General features: G+C 40.4%; 1 protein-coding gene and 1 long non-coding RNA gene across 5 annotated transcripts in view; both read right to left on the bottom strand.

The window, feature by feature from the left end:
• The window catches only part of LOC138171490 (PDZ domain-containing protein 2-like), a 539,177-nt gene that overhangs the window by 198,609 nt on the left and 312,827 nt on the right, over positions 1-27,741 (bottom strand). Inside the window, exon 1 of one of the 4 annotated variants that reach the window (XM_069101016.1) lies at positions 22,002-22,237. The exons of the other annotated variants lie outside the window; for them this stretch is intronic. The gene's annotated coding sequence lies outside the window, so the exon portion shown is untranslated. Of the gene's footprint in view, positions 1-22,001; positions 22,238-27,741 lie in introns of those variants that run through there. 4 annotated transcript variants of the gene reach the window in all.
• LOC138171518 (uncharacterized) overlaps positions 1-27,741 on the bottom strand; it is a 579,386-nt gene that overhangs the window by 252,399 nt on the left and 299,246 nt on the right. The gene's annotated exons all lie outside the window — the stretch shown is intronic.

The raw sequence follows: 27,741 nt of genomic DNA, 5'->3' as shown, positions 1-27,741 counted from the left end.
TATATATATATATATATATATATATATATATATATATATATATATATGTATGTACATATATATGCATGTGTGTGTGTGTGTGTGTATAAAGAGACTTTGCTGGAGGAAACCCTACTGAATCAAATGCTTTTTACAGTCAACAAACAGTAACATGTGGTGGTTCTTATATTCATTATGCCTTTTAAGCAACTATGTGACTATAAAGATGTGCTATGCTATGAAATACTTCTTGTGTAAGTCTCACGATTTTATCATTTTATTTCTGATCAATGTCCTCACGAATCACAAAGAAGTAAAGTCACAAGCATGCATTTTTTTAGTCAATCCACCTTTGGGTGGATATGGATGAAGATAATAGCTCATGCATTTCATACATGTCACACAAAGTATCTAGCTTCCACTCATCTTGTTCCACACTTACATAAAAGTGACAAATGCCTTCCAATATCAACTCCTCCTTCTGGACTACAATCCTGATAAGATCCTTCGCAAATCCCTTGGTATTTTCCAGCCTGAGGGCATGGTGGCTGACAGAAATACCTCCTGAGTACTGCCATTGAGTTTCTGGAATCTATCATAAATCTGGTCCTTAAAACTATGGCTTAACCTATCACCAGCTTCATCTAGGACATGGGGAGGGGGAGGAGAAAAAGGGAAGGAAATAAAAACAGATATAGCACCTTCTACATGCCAGGCACCATTCTAAGAACTATGCAAATATCATCTCATTTAATCCTCAGAACAACCCTACCAGGGAGGTATTCTTATTGTCCCTGTTGTACAGTTAAGGAAATAAGTATCTTTGATATATTTAGGAGATAAGTATTGCCGGTTAAGCATGTCAAAAACACAGACTGGAAGCATAACCACTTTCCATCTCTAAGAAATGTTTATGAGAATAATTTACATCCTTGATAAAATTATAATAAAGTAATTGTCAGGCTTTCACAAGAAATATTCTATAGCAGATCACATTTTTACAGTCACACAACTGCTTGAAAGGAATAATGAGTATAACCCCACCACCACTCCCTTATTGTTTGTTGACTATAAAAAGCATTTGATTCAATAGGGTAAAATATCATGTGAGAGGTTTTCCTCCAGCCAAGCGTCTTCCTCCAGCCAAGCGTCTTCTATGTATATACTAAAATCATGAACAATTTCTCGAGGGATTTGATGAGAGTGAAGATTGGGATCAACAATCCTCTGACTACTGATATCACATTTATCATAAAATAGGAGATATTTGTTGAATAGTGGAGCTTGCTACTGTCATGGTCACAACATAGTAGGTCTGCAACACTCATGGTCCCTTGGACCTTTCAAAAGCCTTTTTCTCTTGAAATCAACTACATGACAATGCACTAGAAAATATATTTCCTGGTTTTTGTTTCTTTTTCAAAAAATGTAGAGTTTGGAACTTCTTGCTATGGTAACTCACTGTCCATTCTCCTCCCCCAGTAGGAGAAATATTTTCTAGGAAATAGAATATCTCTTGTCAAAGCATATCCCAAGAGAAAGATGAGCAAGGAGTAAAAATTAAATCCCATCTAGAAATCACTTTTTGTCCTTTGATCAATTCTTCGCAAATTCCATTGTGAAAATCTGGGTAGAATCCATCCATAGAAATGGGCCCTGCCAGCAGCTAGAGGTTTTTTCCACACCATCTTCCTCTTCAGATCCATTTGTGGTACACAAGGGCAGTCTATGCTGTTCTGCTCAGTGGTTATATACAAACCACCATAGACTTGGAAGAACAACATGAAGGGGAAGAGCATTTTTTTCTCAAGTACTGCTTTCATCAAGCAAGCCCCAAAAGGCAGGGGGATGGGAGAGGTTGGGGGCGGAACTCAAGTCTCCCTAATGAGTTTTCTGTGGAGTCCACTTATTAAAAGCAGAAAATGTAATTGCTGATATTTTATCTGAACAATTGTTCTTCAGTTAAGGATGGAATCAATTAAGGTCTCTGCCACGAAAAAGCAAGTAGATAATTCACTTAGCCAACCAATCCCAGTGGTAAGCTTTGAAATCACTATAGTACATCAACAACCCACAATCAACAGCCTGCAAGTTTTCAATATTGAGGTTACAAAATTGAAGGAGTTTGAGGATACATCAGGGTTTGTGGTTTTGACCAATCATCAAAGCTACACTGTACATATAGACAAGCCCATCAGTAATTCCAGTTCTCTCTCTTTGCCCTGACCCCTTGGATTCTTTAGCTTCCTTCAGGTCTCAGCTCTGGAGAAGCCAGACTCTGAGAAGATGCCTCTCCTGACCTCTCTCTCAAACTTCTGCTCTCTTCTCACTCAAGCTAAGTTGTATTTACTTACGCTTGCCTGTTGTATCCCCCAGGAGGTTGTAAGCTCTTTGTGGACAGGGACTGTTTGGGTTTTTGTGTCCTAACATACACATAGAAAGTGCTAATAAAAACATTTTTAAAAAAAATCTTAATTGTGGTAGAGATTACCCCCAACACAGCCACTACCTTGAAATCCTGCAGTGCCAATTTTCCAGAGAGAAAGATTCTAGTGATAGAACTAAACTCCTTAGCTTGGGGTTTAAAAATTCTTCTATCAAAATTATTACCACAGACATTCAGTGGAACTATTCCAACTTTAAACTCAAAACAGTACTTTGAAGCAGATAAAAATCTGACATCCCTGTTTATGTAATAATTACAATTCAATCACAAAGTCATAATTTTAAACTAGCAGCAGATTTCCTTCAAAGATGTTGACTAGACTTTTTTAAAAGAAAAAAAATGTTTAAACTGGTTTCAAAGTGTAATGAGAGCTAGAAATAAGATCTGCAGTCAGGACATCAGAGGGAATCCTGTGCTGATCTCCGTGGGCAGAGAAAGATAAAATTCACATAACATGTCATCTAACCTCATACTGAGTACAGTATTTCCCAAAGGTTCCCCCAAACTACAAAGGTACTTTGGGTAGGTCTCGAAAAGTTAATCTTTAGTATAACTGAAAATCTACACATATTCCTGTGAGGTTTTTTTTTTTTTTTTGGGTCCTGGACCCAGTCTGACAAAGTCTATGGACCCTTTCTCAGAATGTTGTTTTTAAATGTATAAAATTAAAGACATTGGATTGCAAAGGAAACCAATTATATTAAAAGTTATTAAAATATTTTTTAATTAGTTTGCCAATACTGGGTTAAGAACCCTTGCAGCCTTCCATATGTGCAGCAGACCGTATCTCCCTTTCCCTTCCTACTTATACATGGAATGCCCCATAGGCTGTGTTTTGATAGAGGAGAGGATTGCCTTACCGATGAAAGATAAGACTTCTCAAGACCATATTCTCCAACCAAACCTCTACCTAACCCTGTGTAATGGGAATGTAAATTTTGAAGATCTTCCCTGCCCCTAGGCTAAAGTGCACCTGGAGCCTGGGGTGGGAGGCTTGTTTTTCAGTAGATACTTCTTGATTGGTCAGTGAGTCAATAAGGTTGTTACATTCTCTGAGCCAGGAGAAGGCTATATAAGCCCTGATGTGTAGCTTTGTTTTGGGGGCTCACTTTGAGAAGTGTTCTGTGACTTGATTGGGATTCTGGGAAGCCGTTGTCCAGAGCCCCCCGGTTTTGAAAAACCCAGATGTTGATTTGGTATGGATATAATGGCTGGACAGTTTGGAAAGCTGTCTACTTGATCTGTTTCTGTCTTGATAATTCTGCCTGTATACTTTGAAGTTCAGGGTGCTGACCTTTTTCCCCTGAACAAGGTAAATGATCTATGTCTGACTGATTAAAGTAAGCTTGTTAACTCATTTTGAGTTGCTTTCCTTTATCAAAGCAGATCCAAGAACCTGTGCTGGCAGCAAACCCTGAGGATGCCTGGGGTGCTTGCTGCTACACCCTGCTAAACCACAGGTTAGTAGTACACAGATATTTGCATGGGTACAGGCAGTTCTAATGATAGGAGAAAAGGTCAAAAATGAGTTAGTTCTCTGTAATACTCTATACTTCCTCCAACTCACTCCCTATCACCTGTTCAACTTGACAGTCTTGGCAACTGAATCCTGGGCTAGCTCTGCATAATAATTGGTAGCACAATGAGAATCAGTCGGGCATTAAGCACCTACTATGTGCCAGGTACCACCGTGCTAAGCACACAGGAGTATAAAGAAAGGCAAAAGGCAGTCCCTGCTCTCGAGGAGCTCACAGTCTAATGGGAGATATTGATAATACCATTCTCTATTCACTTCAAACCAACAGAACCAGAAGTGTGCTGGGGAAGGGGAGAGTCATGGCAGTAGGATGCATATAAATTTGATCCTGAGGCTAAAGACCTTTTGAATACATACAAAGCTTTGGCTATTTGTGAGCTATTTTTAAAATGTTCCCTGTCCTAATATTAGGACTAAACATGTGGGATAGGGGAAGACTAAAGATTTTAATAATCCCACAAACTCAGACATGAGAGCAGAGGTCCATGTTTAGGGTTGGCATTCCCAGTAAACAACTACTCATAATTTGATATGATAGGGAAGGTACCCCTGAGGCCAAAGTATCTCTCCTACTCATCAATTTCTAAAATTCTACCATTAGAGAGTCAGTTTTTGAGGATTCCCCAGGTCCTCTTTCAATATAGAAATCTTTCTAAAAGAACTGACCAAACAATAGAATTAATTCACATTGCGATGCTAGGGACTTACCATAAATGTGATGAGAAAGAGTAAGTATACCTGAGTGAGCAAGTAAAAGGTGAAAAGGCAAGGTAGGGACAGTGTTAAGGACAGACTTCATCGCTTCACAATGTTGTCCCAATAGTTCCTGTGGCAAGGAGAACTGACATTTTATCTTAGGGCCTCTTTTTGTCAACCAATTAGGATGAAACTTCTGAAAATTAAAGGTTACTGTGAACAATAGAAACAAATGGGTGCCATTAAAATAACATCCCTGGGGGCGGCTAGGTGGTGCAGTGAGTAAAGCACCAGACCCCCCCCACCCCCACCCCCGACCTGAGTTCGGTTCAGGCCTCAGACACTTAACACCCTAACAAAAAAAACTAGCCATGTAACCTTGGGCAAGTTACTTAACCCCAATTGCCCTCCAAAAAAGACAAAAAAAAAAAACATCCCTGGATTCTCAAAAACTTCCTCTCCTACTTCTATCCATACCAACAAGGGACATGGAAGAGTAGGAAATGGGGTCGGGAGGCCTTTCAAAGCCTGGTTACACCAGTAATATGTCAGTCCTAAAGCAGAAGTCTATTGGCTAGATTCTTTGAACTCAAAAAACATCCAGTGAATGTCTAAATAGTGATAAACCCATCTTCAGATAGAAATTAAAGCTCAGGAACACACTAGGACTTGACCTGGACCAGAAGATTTTGCTGTGGACTTAAGAGACTCTTCAGGATCCAATTTTTTGGACTCCTTAATCAAGCTCAATCCCCATGCAAGAATCCTGTAAATTTCTGTTGTCACTATTCTCAGTCTCCCAAATTACCCCTTGGTGTATGGAAGGTTCCGGTGTCATAATAGATAACACGCTGTACTGTACTTGAGAGTCAGCAATCAATCAATCAATAAGCATTTTATAAGCACCTACTATGTACTAGGGATTGCCTAGACACTGAACACAGAGACTGAAGTGATACACCACCTGTCCTCCAGGAGTTTATATTTCATCATGGGAAACAACATGTACACATGTAAGCACATAAAACATAAATAAAGGTAGTTTGGGGAGTGAGGACATTAGCGGCTAGGGAGCTCAAGAAAGGCTCATCTTGATGGCTCCTGAGCTGAGCGGTGAAGGAAGCAAGTGACTCTAGTGGTCCAAAGTGGGGATAGGCATGGCTGAAAAGAAATAAGCACTTATTAAGTACCTGCTATGTACCAGGCACTGCACTAAGTGCTTGACAAATATTATCTCATTTGATCTTCACAACTAGCCTGGAAGGTAGGGACTATTATTTATCTCTAATTTATAGTTCAGGAAACTAAGGTAGACAGAGGTTAATTGACTTGCCCAAGGTCACACCACTAGTGTCTGAGGTGGGAAATTTGAACTCAGGTCTCCATAAGTTAAGGCACAGTGCTCTCTCCATTGCAGCACCTGGCCAGGAGGGGATACACCAAGGACACAGCCTGGATTCAAACTCTAGGAATTTGTATGTAAAAAGTGGATAATAATAGTACTTAACCTCACAAGGCTATTGTAAGGATCCACTGAGAAAACACATGTGACATATTCTGGAAACTTTAGATTGTTATCTAAATGTGAGCTATTATTTTTTTTAACTACAAAGATGAAAGAATTTGAAAAGCAGTAAAAGTCAGCCAGAGTCAATCAAAGATTGAGAGAAGAGATGAACAAAAATCCATAGAAGAAGCAACTGGCTGGCTTACAAATCTAGTATTCCAAACCACAAAAACTAATTATGTCCCAATCCCAAAGAGATTCTAAGAGGAATGAACACTGAAAAGGAAATCTAACCTTATCATGGGTGGATTATTTCTTTGCTTTCCGTCTACAAGACAATAATGCTTGAAGTCACTCCTAATATCATCACGTCTTCCCACAAACCACAAACTACCCTACATTTTACAGCTACTATTTCAGTGACATTTACAACTAAGAAGGAGGGGTTTAATTTTTTTTTTAATCAAGCATTTTTTTTCTCTACCCCCCCCCCCCCCCCCCATTTAAAGAAAGGAAAAACAAAGCTCTTTTAATAGCAGATAGTTAGGCAAAAGAAATTTCTGTATTGGCCATGACCAAAAAAATGTATGTCTTATTCTGCATCTTGAATCCATTACCTCTCTGATAGAAGGTAGATTTTACCATCAGGTAAGAAGGTAGGTTTTACCATCAGTCTTCTGGAATCACATCTGGTCATTTCATTGATCAGAGTTCTAAAAGTCTTTCAAAGTTGTTGCCTTTACAATGTTGTTATTGTATAAATTATTCTCCTGGTTCTTAAGTGAGTAATGCTTAGGTGAATAGCACTAGAATGAAAACTGACTTTTTTTTTTAAACAAATTTTTCCAGTTATATGTAAAAACAATTTTAACATTCATTTAAAAAAATTTTGAGTTCCAAATTCTCTCCCACCTTCCCTCCTCTTCCCCTCTAAGAAAGCAAGCAATTTGATATAGACTATATGTGTGCAATGATGCAAAACATATTTCCATATTAGCTATGTTGTGAAAGAAAACACAGACCAAATCCTGCCCCTTGAACCAAGAAAAATAAAGTTTTTTAAAAGTATCCTTCAATCTGCATTCAGACTCCATCGATTCTTTCTCTGGAAGTAGATAGCATTTTTCATCATCAGTTCATCAGAACTTGGATCTTTATATTGCTGAGAACTACTTAGTCATTCATTGTTGATCACTGTACAATATTATTCTTACTATGTATAATGTTGTCTTGGTTCTACTCATCTCACTTTGCATCAGTTCATATAGGTCTTTCCAGGTTTTTCTGAAACCTTCCTGCTTGTCATTTCTTACAGTACAATAATATTCTACCATAATCACATATCACAACTTGTTAAGCCATTCCCCAATTCAGGCATCCCTTCAATTTCCAATTCTTTGCCACCACAAAAAGAGCTGCTATAATTTTTTTTTTATACAAACAGGTCCTTTTCCTTTTTCTTTGATCTCACTGGGATACAGATCTAATAGTGGTATTGCTGGGTCAAAGGGTACGCACAGTTTTATAGCCCTTTGGCTATAGTTCCAAATTGCTCTCCAGAATGGCTGATCACTTCACAATTCCACCAACAGTGTATTAGTGGTCTGATTTTTCCACATCCCTCCAACATATATCATTTTGGTTTTCTGTCACATTAGCCAATCTGTGTGTGAGGTAATGAGGTATGTGCCTCAGGGTTGTTTTAATTTGCATTTCTCTAATCAATAGTGACTTAAAGCATTTTTTTCATATGACAAAACTTACTTTCAAAACAGATACCAAGATACGATATTAGCATAAAGAAGCCAATATCTTTAGCATTAGCCTTATCTCCCACTACTCCTAAGAGAGTATTTCTTTGCTTTCCCTAGAAGTAATCTACCTCCCTTTAGATACGAACACACACACACACACACAATCATTCATCCACCAACCTTCCCTCTTCACTGAGTAACCAAACCCTGAATTCATAATTCTAATCATACAATTCATTTAACAATCACATATTGCCCACAACACTTCTTGTCTTTATATATATATATATATGTATATATATATATCTACACACACACACACACATACCCCTATTGAACCTTTCATCTTCTCTCAATTGTAAGCTACCTGGAAGTTAACTGAGGGCAGGACTTATTCATTTTAGTATCCCCTGATACTAAGTATAAGTATATATAAGTATACTTAGTATCCCCTCACTGAGCTTAGCACTATGTCTTGCACATAGCAGATTGTCAAGAAATATTGGATCGTCAAGCAGAGGGCAGTTTCTTATACTCAAGCCAACAGCATTCTATAGTCTTTTTTTTCTCTTGGAGTGAGGCAGTAAAGCAACCCTTATTCATGGCAAAACAATTTTTTCATTGGACTAACCACAAGAAAAGTAAAAACAATTGGAGCATGTGTCAAGGGAAGCTAAAACTTTTAACTTTTTTGATTTTGCTATAAAGATTCTGCCATTCACAAAACACCTCTTAAACCACTTTCACCCTCCTGAATGGCAGGAGGTAGCCATGAAGAGTGTTTGCAATTGAGTAGACAAAGAAATATCCTATCATCTTGAAATGCTCACTAATATGGAGCGATTACCTGTCCCTGAATGCAACTGAAAAGCTGCCATGATGGAGAGGGAGAGTGCAAAATGCCCTAATAATGGGTCATTAAAGTCACTTTAATTATACTGGGGTGAGGAAACTTAAAGTAAATGGTTCTTTTGGAACTTTAATTCTTCTGATCAGGAAATAAACTTATCACTGAGTTAAAGGATAAGATATTTCTCCCACCCATTGTCATTCTGTTTCTGGTCATTCAGCAAAAAACCACTACTAACTAGGCAGGCTTTGATGGGGCCATGATTTCATTCTGACAGGTATTCCTTCCACAGATAATATAGATCACAACCTTTCTGTGCCTTTTTAGACAGTGCAGTTCTTGTCAATGTCTTTCCATAAATCGTTTGATCATAGAGTTGGAAGGGACCTAAGAAGTAATTTGGTCCAAATAGCTACCCATCTTCCCCCATTTTATAGATGAGGAAAGTGAGTCCCAAGAAATAATTTGCCCAAATTCACAGAGGTAGTAAGGGTCACAAGTAGGATTTGAACCCCATGGTCTCCAGAGGACCATCCAATGCCCTAAAGGGTATCCTCTGGTTCTTTTACTGCCTCAGACATATCACACCATGGAGTGGCACCTCATCTGCAGCACTTACAATGGCCAGAGCACTGAATCAGGAGCTAGAGGGACCTTGATTAGAAACCTACCTCAGCCAGGTACTAGCTTAGAGACCTTAATTTCCTTGGGCCCCAGTTCCTCATCTGTCCAGTGGGGAAGGACTGGGTAAGGTGGCCTTGAAGATTTTTCCAGTTCTTAATCCACAATCCTATCATTCTGTAACTTTAAAACCTGGGTAGAAAGTAAGGTTCCATGGAGAGGGAGGAGAATTGTGGCAGTTGTTTATAGGAGCAATGATTCTTTCCTTGCGACTATCCATCAGCAGTCTCTCCTTCTTACTCCATGACTGGCTCACCTCCTTTTCCAGTGACTCATATTCTCCATGACATTTCTTATACTATCACTTGAAAAAACGCCCTCCTAGCTACGTACTGTTGTCTCCTTATACCCACCACATAATCTTTCCGTTGCCTTCTGGGTTACTTAAAATTTTGAATTCTTCACAGATTGTGGGGTTTGATGATTTGCAGCCATATGACATCACCAGGAGAAGAGTAGTGTTGAAAAGATGAGCTCTGACAACAGTTTTAAGACTATTGAAAGTGTTGGACAATTTCCCACATGTGAGCCAGGACTTTGGTTTAACTTAATATTATTATTGCTTTGTTTGACTGGTGGTTATTAATGTCCTCTTGATGTCAGTGTCAAACACAAGTAGGCTGTAAATATTTTACTAGTGATGATTTATAAATAAGAAGTAGCATAAAAATCGAGAGCATAAATGGCTGGCAAAGGAAATGTACCCATAATAGAGGATTTATGGGACATAAATAGTTTGAAAGAATGAAGTGAGATTTCCACTGTTGGGAGAAAGTACCCACAATGTGGAGATTGTGGAGACTGAAATAAATTGTTTTATTATTACTCCTATCACCTTCCATTTGTGTGTAGATAGCTTGGACTTTTTAAAATGCTTTCTCATAATTTATCTCATTTAATACTTGAGTAGTCTGTGGCTCAGGATGGTATTCTGAGTTTACACTGACAGGGCTTAACTGTGGGGCCAACTCCCAAATCTCTGACTCCTTGGCTCATGCTGCCCTCCCTCCCAAAGTTACTCTGAATAAATCATTAAATACAGTTTGCATATACATCTCTACAGATGGGTATTAAAGGGTCCCCATCTTCAATATAAACGTTTAACATTACAAATACATTTACTGAGTTACAGGACTGCCTTTATTTTACCTTATAGATAACACAAAAGAAAAAAAAAGAGGAACCCATAAATAAATGCAGAAAACACATAAATGAACTCAAAATAGGACACAAATGGTCAAGACATTTATTCATTCTCTAGTGAATCTTTCTTGTCACTAGGGACCTAAAGTTCTTCAAACTTAAGGCCACCGTGGGTGATGGACCTGCCTTGGAAGGAAAGGAATATGAGGCTACTAGGGGAGTAAATCATACTACAGAATTCCCATCAATATATCTTTCATCTCACAGAGGCCTGTACACACATTCAACCTTATGATACAAAAATATATGGGTTTTGGAATCCCCACACAGGAAAATACACTTGAGCTTGCTGGACGAACAATCCCTCTCTCCCATCAGATCCAGGCCATCTGAATAACTTGCTGAGCTTGGTCCCAAAGAATAGATGAGGAAATTACCTCCCTCCCAACTTTGCAGAGATGAGAGACTTACTATGAGCATAGAGTATATATAGCATGTACCATCACACTCAGTTGATATATTGGGTTAATTTTGCTGACTGCTTTTTCTCCTTCCCACCCCCATTCTGGAATATTACGTGAAATGAAAATAAAGCAAAAAAAAAAAAAGTAAAGATATCAATAAATATTTTAAACCAAAAAAAAGATCTTTGAAGTAGGTACTTTGGTTAGTTCTTTCTGCTGTGCAGAGTGGGGCAGAAAATGAAGACACGAGCTTTGACCCAAAGGATGTTCAAATTTCAGTTACAGAGGCAGGTTTAGGGGTAGATGTGGTCTTACAGCACTCTCTTCAAATCACACCATGCAGGCACCTCTTAGACTGCCTATTTACAAGTTAAAACATGGACCTAATAGAAGTACATAAGCCAAATTCTGAGAACATTCATAGTGTGTGAGAAAGATTTAGGTTAAACTTCTGTATTTTGGGGGAAGTAGACTCTGGGTAACTGGAAAGAGCACTGAAGTCAAGTGTTAGGAAGCCTGGGTTCCAGTCATGCTCCAGAGGAAGTCACAATCTCTGTTACCTAAGTTTGCTCATCTGTGAAATGTGCCTAATTATGGGCTGTTGTTAAGGATCAAATGAGATCATGTATGGAAAGCTCTGAAGCACTAAAGAAATGTCAGCTATTATAATTTGAGCACAAGCAATTTTTCAGAATAATTTCTCTGGCTGAGATGAAGCATTATTTCCCATGTCAACTATGGATCTCCAAACAAGATCTGTTTTCAGGAAAAACCGAATCAATTTGTCTCTTGATGATCAAAATTGTACAATCCAAGTTGTTTGTATCTCTCTGTAAGGAATTATTCTTCTACCGCAAACTAACCAAAACTTAATGAAAGCAGAATGAAGCTGCCAGCATTCGGAAAAGTTGAGTTTCAAATACTTTGGGAAAGGTGGCAAATAGAAGACCCATTAATTGGTCACTTGGCTCGAATGATTTTTAAAGCTGCCACTAAAGCAATTGATTCTTGCTTGAAGAAAAAGAAGAATCATTTAAGTATAGTCAGACCCCCAGTTCACAGCTCAAGAAATGTAAAGAAATGCAACTGAGTGATTATTGATTTAAAACTGCTCATTCTAAGTCTGAGATTACCCAATAGAAATAGTTATCTTTAGGGAAAGTTTTGAAAAAAAAATAGATGCCTATGGTCAATATAAGTTTGGAATATTTTTGTAAGTATCAAAATTCTAAGAGGTCCCAAAAGTCAAATTCAAATAATTAAAAACCAATGCCGGTCCCAGAGAACATCGATAACAAAGCATATATCCCTCCTCACAGCAGAGAGGTGGGAGACTACTAGTGAATAGTGTTGCATATGTCATCAGATTTGATCACTGTACTGAATACTTTTGCTGCATAGTTTTTCTTTGTTACAAACAATGATTCGGTATGGTGGATAGGAGCATCTTTTTTCTAGAAATTACTGTGATTTAAAGACATAAGGCATCAACAAAATGTATTTTTGAAAAAAAAATGAGGAAGTACTAGACCAAGAATGCACATGTATAAGATCACAGAATAGTAAAGAGGCATATTGGTATTTGAGACAAATTCAATTGAAAGAGAACAGAGAAGCAGCCTGTTCTCCAGCAAGTTTGGCCCCTTGCTAGGGAAACGTGTTAGTTAGAGGGACGGTAGATAGCAAAGAAGGAAGCCATGGTAATACAACTTGGATTGTATTATGTATAAATGAAGTTATAGTAACCAATAAAGGTGTCACCTGCTCCTACAGTGTCAACTCCGTGGGACAAAGTTCCCTTTGCCTCATGCTAGTTTCAGTTCTGATCGGTCACAAAGAAGAAGAGAGAGAAAAGACTGAGAAAATTTGAGCTAAAAGAATTAAAGATTTCTTGGTGTTCTAAGTTTTTTGATTCATTCAAACAGCCCTCAAGTTTGAGTTCCACTCCTCACCTGCCAACAATAAGACAGGGTTACGTACCCTTCAACCCAACTGAGTCACCTAGCACAGTGTCTAATAAAATGTTTGCTAACTTGGCCTGAAACAACATATAACCATCAAAACTGATAGCCTATGACCGGAAAGAGAAAGAGCACATTCACCTGAGGAAGAACTTAGCCCAGGAAATAAAATTCTATGACCCAAATCTAGAGCCCATGACTGTGGATCAATGGTACAGCCAGAAAGTACACTTCACTCACCACAAAGTCTTATAGTGAGTGATCTTGATGGAGATTTCTGTCCATAGAAATGCCCCAACCCAATGTCACATCTCTAGGACACACCAAAATAGGAATAAATCCACTTCCAGATACTGTGACCTCAAAAAATGCTCACATAGTCTTTTAGGGTTCCTTGTTCTGGTCTCAGTCTGGCCAGATTTTGCTGAACCTTTGGGTGATGTTACTATGTCAGAGCTCCAAGTTCATTTATCCAGCCTCATATACAGAATAAGTGCCTAAGTCAGCCTTGTAAATAAGTACCAGCAGTTTACCAGCCAACACATTTTTTCAAATTCAGTGATTCATGTCTTCCCCTACAGGCACAACAGCCAAACTTATTCATGAAAAGTAAGTTATGGGAATAAATGTGTTTTATGTACTTACATTGTATGAAATAGTCAAAAGGCAGACAGCAGAATCAAGGAAGAAGAAAAGTAAATGGAACAGAAGATAGATAAGCCATATAATAAACTATAAACTGTATATCTAAGACTAGAAGATTTTGAGCTACAAAGGACAGTAGAGGTCATCAGCTCCAATCCTTTGATTTTTCAGATGAAGAAACCAAAACCAGACAGTGGTCTGATTTGCCTAGTCATACAGCAAGAAGGTGCTGAAAATGCAAAACCAGGTTTTCCTGACTCCCTGTCCAGCAATCTAACCATCATACCATGCTGCCTCTCAGTCCCAGGATGACTGAATATCTGCCAGAGTAAAATATCTAATGTTCCAAAAGTCTTAAAATTTAAAGCCTAAAACCACATTAAGACTTTCGGGCTGTCCTGTACACAAAGTCCCTGTTCATTCTCGCTGCTAGTCAGCTTAGAGGAAAATTGTAATGTTGACTAAATAATTCTCAGCTTAGGTTTCTGAGTAGCCCAGAGATTGATTCTAAAGTAAAAGCCCAGTCAGAAGGCCAGCTTATATCCATCAGTCCTTCTGGAGCTGTGAATGGCAAGACTCAGTTGAGTAAAATGCTCCTGGACTACACAGGCTGCCCAGGTCCCTGAATAAGAGCCTCCATCCACTCACACATCAGCCCCCATACTTAGTTATCCCAATAAGTAAGCTCATTTCACAGTGTTTAATTAGGGATTCAAGAAGATGAAAAACAAACAAGTTTTCCATTCCCTCAGTGCCTAAGAAGCCCAAGTGCCAGGGAAATCATCAGACTCCAAGATTAAACCAGCATACATGCCTCAACCCTCAGATTTTCCTCCTTTTTCACATTCTTTACCACCTTCAGGGATAAACTGAAGTCCAACAATTGCAGGCCTGTCCTGAGGGCTGCTCCCAGGACTCAGAACCTAAAGCCCTTTGGCTCTCCTTCCCCACCCCCAAAGCCCTCCAGCCTGGAACCTTCCCAAAAAAATGAGAGGCAACTTTCTGCCTTCCCCTCCAGGCCTTCTTTACTGGGGCTGCCAAAAACTTTCTTGCATCTATTACAATCAAACTCCTGTGCTGTTTGCAAAAAAGCAATTTGCTTATTGTCAGCAATGAAACCCTTTCCCTCGCAAGCAACTGTTAGGGGTCTAAAGGAATCAGCTGGCTGCCTCTCAGCAGGATCTATTCCAACATGGAACACTGAGTATAACGCTGGACCTATATTTTGGCAGCCAGACCCTCACTTCCAAAGGCTATCGTGGCAAGGAGCGGACCACATCCCCAAAAGAGGGAAAGAAGTCAGGATTTACTCCAGAAGAGAGGCACTGGCAGTCTGTTAGACTGAAGGCCTGGTGAGAAATTCTGTGAGCCACATCATGGTGCTATTCCAATGAAAGCATGCCACCAGCCTGCACACACATTCTCCCCCAATGCCCTGGAGTGGGAGCCACTCATGCCTAAACGGCCCAGAATGAAGGCAAACAAATATCTACTTTATTAGTTGGTAAATCTCCTCCATTTGTATGTAGGATTTCAGCAGCAGTGTTTCAATTAAGGATGCAAATCTTGAGAATAAGCACCATTCATTTATTTAGTTAAAAACTCTGGAGTAGGGCAAGCCTGCCGAAAGAGCATTCACCAGGTTTGGAGGCTGTGCATCCAGTTTCAGCTCAGCTTTGCCACCTGTGTAATCTTAGGCAAATCACTTAACCTCCTGCAATGTACTCATCTCTAAAATGAGTGGTTTGGCCGAGCTGGCCTCTGAGGTCCCTTCCAGCTTCAAATCTAGAGCCTGGTGATGCCACCAAGTACCCATTGCATACAGACTAGCTGAGAAGGGAGACAGAAAGTTGAGGTAAGAGATAAAATGAGTTTCTTGCTCTCATAGAATTTATAACATAGTGAGTACTGATCACAAAAACATAACTATAATACACATTACATAGGGGAATAGAGGGGGACTTCACTGAAAAGTGACAGCATCATTTTAGGTGTATAATTGTCTTTAAAATAGTACAAGCATTACATGGTAAGTACATTAGTGTAAAATTAAGAATTATGTGAGATCTTAGGCAGCAGGTTGTCACCCACAGGGGGAAATGATGAGGGAAGGGGAGGCCCCCTGGAGGAGGTGGCTTGGGTTGAGCTTTAAAGAAAGATAAAATTGTTCAGTAGACAGAGGAAGGCAGTGGAAATCATTCCAGAGACAGGAAGCAGTATCAGGACAGACACATAGGTGGGAAAATTCAGGGCATGTTCAGGAGAAAAAGTATTTCCTGAACTAAAGCCCCGAGTTTGAATGTAGATGAGAGTGTGTGGAGGACAGTAATGTAAAGCAGAACTGGAAAGAGAGGATGGTGTCAGGTTGAATTAAGTACTCAATGGCCAATAGGGAGCGAACGAAAATTTCTGAGCAGAGGGGTGACTAGAGCATTATCAGATCTGTGATCCTAAACACTAACCTGACTCTGGTTCCTGAAGCAGACCATTAGACCAACACAGATCAGGAGAAAGGATTTAAGCAAATACAACTTTGCTCTTCTAAACTATGAGCATGAGTTTGGGAGTTAGGAGAGGGAAAGGTTGTATCAGAAGATTATCTTTGCTCTGGCTTCTGAGACCACAAGATTTCTAGTCAAAATGTGAGGAGGCCCATTCATTGCCCAGTGTCTCAGATTTGCCCACTGTTCTGATACTTTGAGAGGCCAGTGGATCTAAAATCAAGCCACACACAGAAACAGCTAAGTTCTTTCATGATGACTGTTTCCCAAAGCCCCACCAACATGGAGTGAGCAGGCAGAACCTGTTTAGCTAATGCATTCCGGAAGCACTTTGGTTGGAGGTGTGGGACTGGGAGGTGGGGGCAGGGAAAGAGTAGATACACACTGGGGGAAGGCTCACATTTATGCTTTATAGTAATTCCTCTAAGTGCTAAGAGGAACACATTTCTGCCAGTCAGTCAACATCTGACTCTGCCTATCAGGGGTTATATTGTGCCAATTTCCAGCTTTGTTTTCCTCTTCTAACTTGGAATAAAGAAAAACAGTTTCTAGATCACTTAAGTCTCTATCCACTCCATCAAACGCTAGCACAGTTTCTGGAATATTAATGTGTGCCCTACTTTGAGGAAATTTAAACAGACTTTTGCAAACAGAGGAATTATTCAGGGTATGCTTCATTTTACAAAAAGATTCACCAAAGCAACACACACATACTCTCTCTCTCTTTTCCTCTCTCTCTCTCAAAAAAAGCTACTTTTAGTGCCTTTAAGGATAATGTGATTTACACATTTTATAGGCATACTTTACATAAAGTGAGGCACCTCTGAAATTAGATGCAAATTATTTGGATCTTTTAAAACAAATATCTACATGGCAAATAGGCACAAAAGTGCCAAGTTACACCTCGCTCACATTACTGTGGTCACCTGTGCATTGACATCACCATACAGATACATGGTTATATGGAACTGAATTAGGGAAGTCCCCAAACAATGTGGGCATGTGTCCCAGAAAGGGGACAGGAAAGGACTCAGATATATAAAGTGGCAATTGCCAACCTCCTCCTTCTCCTCGTACATGGCATTCCTGGAGTGGCACTCTTCTGTGAAGATTGAATTTTTATCTCCATATCTTCCTCAACAACTTAAATTTCCTCCAGTCTCTCAGGATTTGCAAGCTGGTTTCCTCACAACTCTGGGAAGGAAGCAGGGCAGCTATCCTGACCATTTTACAGATAAGAAAGCTGAGGCTCAAAAAGGCTCAATAACTTGCCGAAAGTTGCCCAGAAGACGAGGGTCAGGGTCGAGACTGAAAATCAGGCCAACTAATGCCAGATGCAGCAATCATTTCAGTGTGCCACATCAGTTAAGTCACATAGTTCGTGAGGAAAAAGAGAGAAGAGAAAAAGGAAAGGGAAGGGAGAAGGAGGGGAGAGGGAAGGGCAAGAAAGAAAGAAGTGAGGAAGAGAAAGAAGTGGAGGGAGGGGAGGGAGAGAAGAAAAGGAAGAGGGGGAGAGAGAAGGAGAAGAAGGAGAAGGAACAGGAGGAGGGAGGAAGACAGAGAGAGATTTCCTTCTTCTATTCCCAGGAAGAGAGAATCATTAGCTACAGAAGACAATGGTCATAAGTGCTTTTTGGTAGTAGAGAAAGAAGTTTCTCTTCCTCCTATGTCACAGCCTTGGAAATCCAATGCACCCGTTCACATGAGGGCCTACTCTGTTTTGTCTTAGCAGCCACATCCCACATCACCAGCAGTAAGCTCATAAATCTCATTCGAATGTTATGAATGCTCAGCTGCTGTTCAGGGAGTAAAGTCTCAAGTCCCAGGTTGGTCTCCAGATGAGTTATACAAGTTACGCAAATCAGGCTTCTGTGTTTGAAACTGCACAGCGTACAGGAACAGCAGGTTGCTTAATCTCTAAATTTAGAGCCATCCCTGTTCCAAATACAGGAGAGGGCACCAGCCCCCACATGGCTCACCTGGCAGATTAAACCCTTGGACCCGCCACTCCCAGCCCTGACAATGTGACTTGTCGAGGAGTGTGGCTCATCCTCTCTGCTAAGCTCTCCCCAGCTGTAACTCCCATAGGGCCCTCCCCTGATGTTTTCATCCTTTCTCAGTGGTTTCTAACTGCTACACTAGGTTCTACCCTCGACCTCCTTCAGGGATGGACCTCAGGGTCAACATCCAATTTTGGAGCAGCAAGAGGACACACAGTCCAAAGAACCTGGAAAGAAATTGATTTCATGCAAGTCTTTTTTTCTTCCTGGCTTTAAGCTGTCATCTCCCTTACATAAACCACTGTCGTGCTAAAGCAATTCAGTCAGCAACAAAGCCACTGAAGCTCCAGACGACATTTCAGTTTAATACAAAAGCAACTGTGCTTCCACAGTGAAGGTAAGAAGCCTAAAGTTAAACATGATTGACATCACCAGTTTTGTGTGTGTGTGTGTGTTTTCCCCCCTGCTAATCAACATAGAACAATGAGAAAGATAATGTGCTTGGGAGAAACGCACACAGGAAGACATCAGTACAGGCTGGTGGAAAGGACACCATATTTGGATTCAGAGGCTAGGAATTCAAATCCTGGCTTATGGCCTGTATGATTTTGGGAAAGTCCCTTCACTTTTCTGAGCCCCACATTACTTATCTGTCAAATAAATGAAGAGGTTAGACTAGATAATATCTATAGGCCTTGCCAAATCTCAACCCAGTATCCTAAAGTAAAATGAAAAGCACCATGAAAAATTATGTTGTCTTAAATTTGACATTCACTCAAAGTTTTGTTCTTTTTGATGATTTATAGAAACATTTTTGTTCTAACTGACAAATCCAATACCCTTAACTTGCCTAAGGCTGGTCAACATTCAAACAGCAGGCAGGGAAAGGGAGGATAAGGAAGCAAGGTTCCATGGAAAGAACACAGAATTTGGGATCAAATGTACCAAAAAATCACTTGTTATGGCCATTGTCACACTTGGCTCTGCCACTCGCTACTTGGGCAAATCACTTTATCTCCTTGAGCCCCAGATCTTCATCTTAAAAAAAATCATTAAAGCCCCATCATTAAAAAAAAAAGACATTATGTCGTCCTTTCAAGGTTTTTAGCTCCAAATCTATACTCCTATAAAGAGAGCACAAAATGGCAAACAGTTTCTAACCATTTCCTAAACTATTTGGCAAATTAGCAGTGTATTGGGACCCATTTACCTGGGTAAAACATGGAACTTTTTAACATACACATTTAGTTTTAACAGCATGGAACATCTTATGACAGCAAATAAGGTGTGGGGGTGAGATCAATCTTATTCAAATAGATAATTCCACTTTATTCATTCTGGTTGGCAGAGGAATAAACTCTCATTTTATAAGTCTATCTTTGCCAGATCTAATGGTTATGAGCATTAGGAGGCCAAACACCACAAGAACCGACATCAGCTCCTGCAATAGTGTGCCTTCAAGTTTCTGGAGCTAACCCAAGTGTCACTGTTTACCACGCTTAGATGGTCATCATTAGCAATAATAAAGATGATGACTCAGGCATGAATGTCAGGTCAGGATCACCACAACCAGGCACTGGAATGCAGCCAATCCAGCCACTCATTACAAACAAAAACTGGGCTGGATGGATGGCAATAAGATCCACACAGGACAAGTGCAGATGGCAGAGAAAAGAAGAAACAATATAAGGGCACAGTGAAGGAGCAACCTCAAGCAATGCAGCCTAACTTGAGAACATTAAGCAAATCCAGTGGAATGAAGAAATGTTTCAAAAGCCCATGCCCTTCGACCCAGAGATTCTACTGCTAAGCATAAAGTGAGGCTGGCCACTGTTCGTAGTCCTCCTTCACTTAAATCCAATTCACTGGCAACTCATGGCATCACCTTCCTGACATCATGGTCCTCTTCGAGAATGAAGGACAAACGACATTTGCTAAATGTATGGCCCAATGAAGTCAAAGGCACATAGAAAAATCTGATGTATATCAAAATATTTATGGCAGCATTTTTTGAGTTGGCAAAAAACCGGAAACCAAGTAGATCAATTGGAGAAATGGTCAAACAAGTTATGGTATATTACATTACTATGTAATATGAAGAATATAGAAAGAACATGGAAAATTTTGTGAAATAAGTAGAACTAGGGAAACAACACACAATAACTACAACAATGTAAAAAGAAAGAAAAAAAGCTTAAATGACCAAATTTGGCCTGAAGAAGAGAATGCAATTCCCTCTCCTTTTGCAAAGGTAGGGAACTACTGGTGTGAAATATCAGAGATAATATTAAACTTGACTGACGGGTTGGTTTTGCTGAAATGGCTTCTTTTTCCCTCTTTCTTTTTTTGTTTTTTATCATAAGCATGGTTCTTCAGGCAGGGGAGTACATAGAATATGTAGGGGAATGAAGGCAATGTAAAAGTAAAATATTATCAGTTAAAAAAAAAACAATAAAAGAAAGTCCAGGGTAGAAAAACTCTGAAATGGTAGGTACGTAGGGCTGATCTTTTTGAGCAGAGCTACCATCGCATCCTGGAGGCCAGAGCGTCAGAGTCCTTAACTCTGCCAAGCTGAGGACAGCTCCAACAGACCACACCTGCTCACATGAATAAAAATTCTATTACGAAAACCCAGCTCTCTAATTACATTTAGCACTGAGCACACCCTGAAAATAGATGATTTTTTTGACTCACACCATTGCTGATGAGTTTCACAAAGACCCCAAACACTCTTCCTGAAAGTTTGCCATTTCCAAGCAAAGGATCACAGAGCTAGATGGGATCTCTGACACTGTTGAGTCCATCCCTATCCCTCTCCCCACCTCTCATTCTCCAATTTTATAGATGAAAAAAAACTGAGAGATTTAGTGACTTGTCCAAGATCACAGAAGGAGTGTCAGAAGGAGAACTGGAGCCCGAGTCCTCTGATATCAGAGGTGCTTGTCTCTCTCCTGGAGCACACTGCTTCCTCCAAGGCAGGTCTATCCTTCAGGACTATCTATGACAGTAGAAAGGATCCATAATTCTCTCAACATTCTTTATTCTACTTCACCTCTTACTGTGGATCCTAAACCTGAACAATGAAAAGGATGCTTCTGAGGGGAAGCACAGATGTTCAAAACCACTGCTGAGTCCTTAAGTGACCCGAGCTTCAGGGCAAACAACGGAGTCCAGCCTGATGTGCTTTGTCCTCCACCTCTAAAAGGCAGGGCCATCCTCCCCACCAGTTTCCTAAACTGTCTTAGTGAAACACTGGGCATCCCCATACTCATTTCACAGTCATCTCCAATTCCCAACACAGAGGCAAGATTGTGCTTTAAAGCAGAAAGTCTAAGTGAGTCAGCCTACAGCATGGGTCCCAATCATTCTCTGACTGTTTTCCAGCCCTGGAACAATCACCTCCTCTCTTCCAGGCCTTGACACAAAACTAGGCGCACCTGGTTGGCTCCAAAATGTAAAAAGCTAGCAAAGATCCCTGACTGACTCTCCCAGCTCCCAGCTGATCCAGAACAGAGTTAACCCATTGCTGGACAGTGTCTGCAGTTCATTTAGCATTTGCCAACTTGCTGTCAATCTTAACTCAGATACTACAGACATGTTTAAGAAAAAAGGAACAGGAAAAAGAAAAACTAACTTGTCATTTTGGCTTGTGAATGAATAACTGGCCGTATACTCCACCTTATCTGTATCTTTGTAAAGGCGTGTGCTGGCACAACTCAACTGGAAGCTGTGTGTTTCATGTAGCTAATGCATCCTACATTTCCCATATCCCCTGGTGTACCCCCCCCTACACACGCGCTCTCACACACACACACACACACACACAGACTCTCCTACCTGCTGCCTGAGTCTGTACAGGTAAGTGTCCTCTGCTTCCCATGAGCCACCACTTGAGAGGAACAGTGCCCAAAGTTTATTTTTCTTCTTCTCCCTTTCCCTTCAGCAATTAAAACTCCAGAGTTACTATCAAGAAAAAATGTGAACCACGCAAGTGAGCTACTCTGGGCTTCCTGTCAGCTATCCATGCTTCTAGTGAACACAAGAAAAGATTCTTCGCCAGCCAGGCCCTCCCTCCTTCATCTCCTGTACTCAGGAGCCCCACCCACAGCACTCAGATCATTTTTCATTTATGACTGCTTCCAGCTAAACTGTATTGAGTAAGAGAATTAGCCAGCCTTGGCTCAGCCGGCTTCTTGGAACCACGCTGCTAATAATTGCTCTAATTCACAGGGAGTGCAGGGGAAAAGAAGTACATCCTGGTAGGAGGAACCCATCTTTTTTTCCCTCAGTAAGCATGCCGCAGAGATTCCATCTGCAAAGGATTCCCACCTTTGCAGTCAAGTCAAAAGCACTCAGCTGGAACCATCCTCACTTAGACCAACACCATACCATGATCTAAATTACAAAGTGACTTCACACACCTTTTCTCATCTGAGTCTCACAGAAACTTCAGGGCAGGCAGGTGATAGACAGCTCAAGTACTATCATTCCCATTTTACAGATGAGTAAACAGAGGTTCAGACAGGTGACCAAAATCATACAATCAGCAAACAGCAGATCCAGGGCTCAAACCTAGTTTTCTGACTCCAACTTCCAGGATTTTCTAGCATCTTACACTCCCCAGTGACTCATACCCCTTGATAAAAGAATTAGAGAATCTGAGTTGGAAAGGACCTCAGAAGCCATTTAGTCTTCCCTTTACCCCACTGAGAATCCCTTCTATACCACTGATGACAATTGACCATTTAATTTCTAACTGATGACCACTACATTCCAAAATAGCCCCTTCTCCATTTGGACAGTTCTTACTGTCATCCATAGATCAAGTCTGAAGACATTTGGCCTAACACATGCAGGAAGCAAAAATGTGCATACAGAAGCATGTGTTATCAGATGGAAAGTTTCCTGATTGGATCCCTCGTAGTAAAATGAGATCATGCTACATTAACACAATAATCATAACCAGGAACTCATAGAAAGAGTTAAATGGATAAGGTGGGCTATTTTTCATGCAACCCGAATAGCACAGAAACAAAGAACAGAATCGATTCTCTTCTTTTTAACAAAAACTACAGATTCATAGGACTTGGAGCTGGAAGGTGCCTTAGAGGTAATCTCATTTTAAAAAACAGTCCTCGTTTTTCAATTGAGGATACTGAGACCTAAAGAAACTAATTAATTTATTCAGTCATATACCTATACCTAGAACTCAAACCCAGGGTTTCTGATTCCAAACCTTTTATCTACTACATCTACTATAGTGTATTGTTTCTTTAACAAAAGCTGTTATAATTTACTGCATCCTAGAATCCAAACTTTTCAGGCACTCATAGAATGCTAGTAGGAATCATCTAGTCTAACCTCCTCATTTTCAAGATGAGGAAACTGAGGCCTCGCTGAATGTCACCTCTCTGGGTGTCTTCAGTCCCAATGGCAGAGTTCTTTCCACAAGCCCACATTGTCTTTTCTTTACCCCTAAGTTCATATTTCCTACCACAGACCAGAACAGGCAAAGACAAGCAGTTTCTTCCACCACGGAGTTTCACACCCTGCTCAAATGTCAGCAATCACAAAGATGATACAGTTTGACCCTTGAGAACGATCAGTGACCAAGGAATAGTACATTTTTAAAAAGTAGGCTTCCAGAAACCAACACACACACACACACACACACCATCCTGCTTCCATTTAAGCCTGAATGAAAGTAAAAATAGCACAAACAGAAATCCAAAGGGGGCTTTTCATGCCCACTCGGGGACATGTGCTTCCAAAATCCATGGTTCTTGCCTAGTGCTTACATAAGTAAAACACAGAGTAGCAAAATCAGAATGAAGAGTGGTTTACACAGGATTGACAAATCCCATTAGCAACTGCGCATATTGGGAACAAAAGACCCATGTTCCTCCACATCCTCATTTAGGCCCTGTTTCCAGGACGACCAGAAGAGGGCCTATTCAATCATTAGCTTTGAAAAAAAAATTTTTTTAACCACACAAACCTATCCAGTTTTCCACATCTATTTCATATTCTTTGCAATACACCTAGATCTTCTCCATGAATCCCACTGAAACATTCTGATTCCAAACTATTTGGGGTTTTATTCTTTTTAAATTTCTCTTTTTATTTGGTGGACATGAGACATGATTTTCAATGGACCTTATTTATTAGCACTTGCTGAAGCAAGTTTGAATCCTCTTCACCAGAGGGCTTGGAATGTCTCATGAAGAGGAAATACCATAGATTTTCACACCCGCCAAAAATGTAGAACAAATAGACTGAATAAATTGCAAGAGTTGTTTTTTTCTTTTAGCTCCGTTTCCACTTGACCAGGTTAACCTAGTTGCCATTCATTTCTACAAAAACTCAACAGATGTGGGATTCATGTGTATACAGGAACCACCATGTTCAGAGAAGAGAACTCACATAACTCAATGAAGCTACTTAGTACTATTATGCCTCAAGGAAAGGAAAGTCCCTTATGTACAAAAATATGGACCAAAAGGCAGCACCTTTCTACTGGAAAGAATAAGTTTGTCCATTGACTGGGGGAGGGGAATGGCTGAAAAAAATGTGGTGCATGAATATAATGAAATGTAATTGAGATGCAAGAAATTATGAAAGTGAATAATTCAGAGAAATTTGTATCACGTCATTCAAATCCTCATAAGACTTGTATGGAAAATGGCAGAGTAGAAGCAGGACCTCCCCACTGCTCTGGCTTCCACCTTCCCCAATCCATGTAAAACGGGGATTCTGAAGAAACTTTGGAGCTGCAGAACCCACAAAATAACACAGAGAAGCTAACCTCCCGCTGAGGACAGCCCGGAAGGCAGCCAAGGCAGTGCTCTGGGAGCTGAGACCAGCCCCACACCAAGGCTTTAGCCCCAGGGTGGGCCTGACCAGCCACCAGCCAGAGGGGACTCCAGATCAGCAGCAGCTGTGGCCGGTTCCAGATTTATCAACATATACATGCAAAGGACAAAGTGAGAGGTCAGTGCAGTCTGGACTTTGGAACCCAGTAAGTGGGAGTGCATGGCTTTTGCCCTCTAGGCAAGAAGCCGCTGAGAAGCTGGCACAGCCAGCCAGCGCCAAGTGGCGGCTTCAGCTCCTGGCCTGCAGAGCATAGGGGGACCAAGCACCAGTCTGAAGGGTAATGGCTCTTGCTTTAACCTTCTTGGATCTGGATTTCAGTCTAGGGTGGAGGTCCTGGGGTGTGTGTCCAGCTTTCCAGAGCTTGTGGAGACCTCAGAGAGGGCACCCATCTAATACCTCTGGCACCTAAGAAAACCCCAGTGTTTTGGACGAAAGCTCCCCTGTCTGGGAGTCCTACTGTGGCAAAAAGCCCAGGTGTCAAGTGACTTAGGGGCGACATGACCAGGCAAAGGAAACAAAGCAGACAGACGATTCCAACATTACACTCCTATTTTGGGGACAAAAAGGAGCAAAGCATGGAACAGGAGGAAGACAGTGAAGCCAGAACTCCTGCACCAAAAGCTTCAAAGGAAAATACGAGCTGGTTACAGGCCATGGAGGACCTTAAGAAGCAGATAAGAGAAGTGGAGGAAAAATTGGGAAGAGAAATGAGAACAATGCAAGAAAATTATGAAATGAGAGTCAACAGCCTGACTGAGGAAAATAACACCTTAAAAAATAGACTAACTCAAATGGCAAAAGAGGCTCAAAAAGGCAATGAGGACAAGAATGCCTTAAAAAGTTGAATTTGCCAGATGGAAAAAGAATCTCAAAAGCTCAATGAGGAAAATCATTGCTTCAGAATTAGACTGGAGCAAATGGAAGCTAATGACTTTATGAGAAATCAAGGTGCTGTTAAACAGATCCAAACAAATGAAAAAATAGAAGGCAATGTGAAATATCTCAAGGGAAAAACACTAACCTGGAAAATAGATCCAAGAGAGATAATTTTAAAATCATTGGACTATATCTGAAAGCCATGATCAAAGTAAGAACCTAGAAATCATCCTCCAGGAAGTTCTCAAAGAAAACTGCCCTGATGTTTTAGAACCAGAGGGCAAAATAGAGGTTGGAAAGATCCCCAAAAGAAAACTCCTAGGAATATTATAGCCAGGTTCCGGAATTCCCAGATCAAGGAGAGAATATTACAAGCAGCCAGGAAGAAAGAATTTGAATATTGTGGAAACACAATCGGGATAACCCCGGATCTGGCAGCTTCCACACTGAGGGATCGAAGGGCTTGGAATATTCTGGAGGTCAAAGGAGCTGGGATTAAAACCAAGAGTCACCTACTCAGAAAAACTGAGTATCATGTTTCAGGGGAAAATATGGTCATTCAGTAGAATAGAGGACTTTGAAGCATTCTTGCTGAAAAAACCAGAGTTGAATAGAAAATTTGACATTCAGATACAAGAAGCAAGAGAAGCATGAGAAGGTAAACAGGGAAAAGAAATCATAAGGAACTTATCAAAGTTGAACTATTAACATTCCTACATGGAAAAACAATTATTGTAACTGATGAAACTTTTCTCAGTAGTTGAAGGGAATAGAAATATATATATTTATATTTCATATATACGTGTCTATATATGAGGGTATATTTCATATATATATGGGCATATGAATACATATGTGAATGTGTGTATACATGTTTATAGGTATACACAGATAGAGGGCACAGGACCAATTCAACAGGAAGGGATGATACTTAAAAGGTGAAATTAAGAGGTGAGAGAGGAATATAATGAGAGGAGATGGGGAGAGACAGAATGGGGTAAACTATCTCATATAGAACAGGCAAGGGAAAATGGTTACAATGGAGGGGAAGAATAGGAAGGCAAAAGGGTCAACCTTATTCCCATTGAATTTGGCTTGAGGAGGGAATGAAAAAATAAATAGGGTATCTCACCCTCCAGGAGAGTAGGGGGGGAAGGGGATGAGAGAGGAGATGATGGAAGGAAGGGCAGGCTGGGGGGGAGGGAAGTTGGAAGCACCCACTTTTGAAAAGGGACGGGATCAAAGTAGAGAACAGAACAAGTGGGAGGTGGGACAGGAGAGAGGGAAATATAGTCAGTCTTTTACAATATATCTACTACGGTATTGTTTTGCATTAGCCACACATGTACAACCTATAATGAACTTCTTATCTTCCCAGTAAGGGTGGGTGACAAGGGAGGAAGGGAATGAATCTGGAATTTAAAGTTTAAAATCAAATATTCATATATATACATACTATTATTAATACTATTTTACATGTAATTGGGAAATAAGATATACAGGCACTGGGGCGAAGAGATCCACTGGAAAAGTTGAAAGGGGTATGGGAGAAAACATGGGAGAGAGCAGATTGGAGGAGGGGATATCCTGTGGGACTGCTATTTTGGGGCGGTGGGTAGGGGAAAAATGGGAAGAAAATTTGTAACTCAAAATCTGGTGGAAATGAGTGATTCCCAAAGGAGAACACAAGTAACCTCCTTTTTGTACATTAAGCAATTGCAGTAGAGAGACAAAATTACTGGTAAGCAAGCCTTATTCTTTTCTGATGTGGAGAGAGAGAGGAGAGAGAGAGAGAGAGAGAGAGAGAGAGAGAGAGAGAGAGAGAGAG

This window comes from Petaurus breviceps, unplaced genomic scaffold, assembly GCF_028583685.1.
Source record: "Petaurus breviceps papuanus isolate PSGF00001 unplaced genomic scaffold, PetGlider_PUasm1.0 128, whole genome shotgun sequence".
NCBI lineage: Eukaryota > Metazoa > Chordata > Mammalia > Diprotodontia > Petauridae > Petaurus > Petaurus breviceps.
The sequence above is the reverse complement of the archived record's forward strand: the minus strand, read 5'-3'. Positions and strand labels throughout refer to the sequence as shown.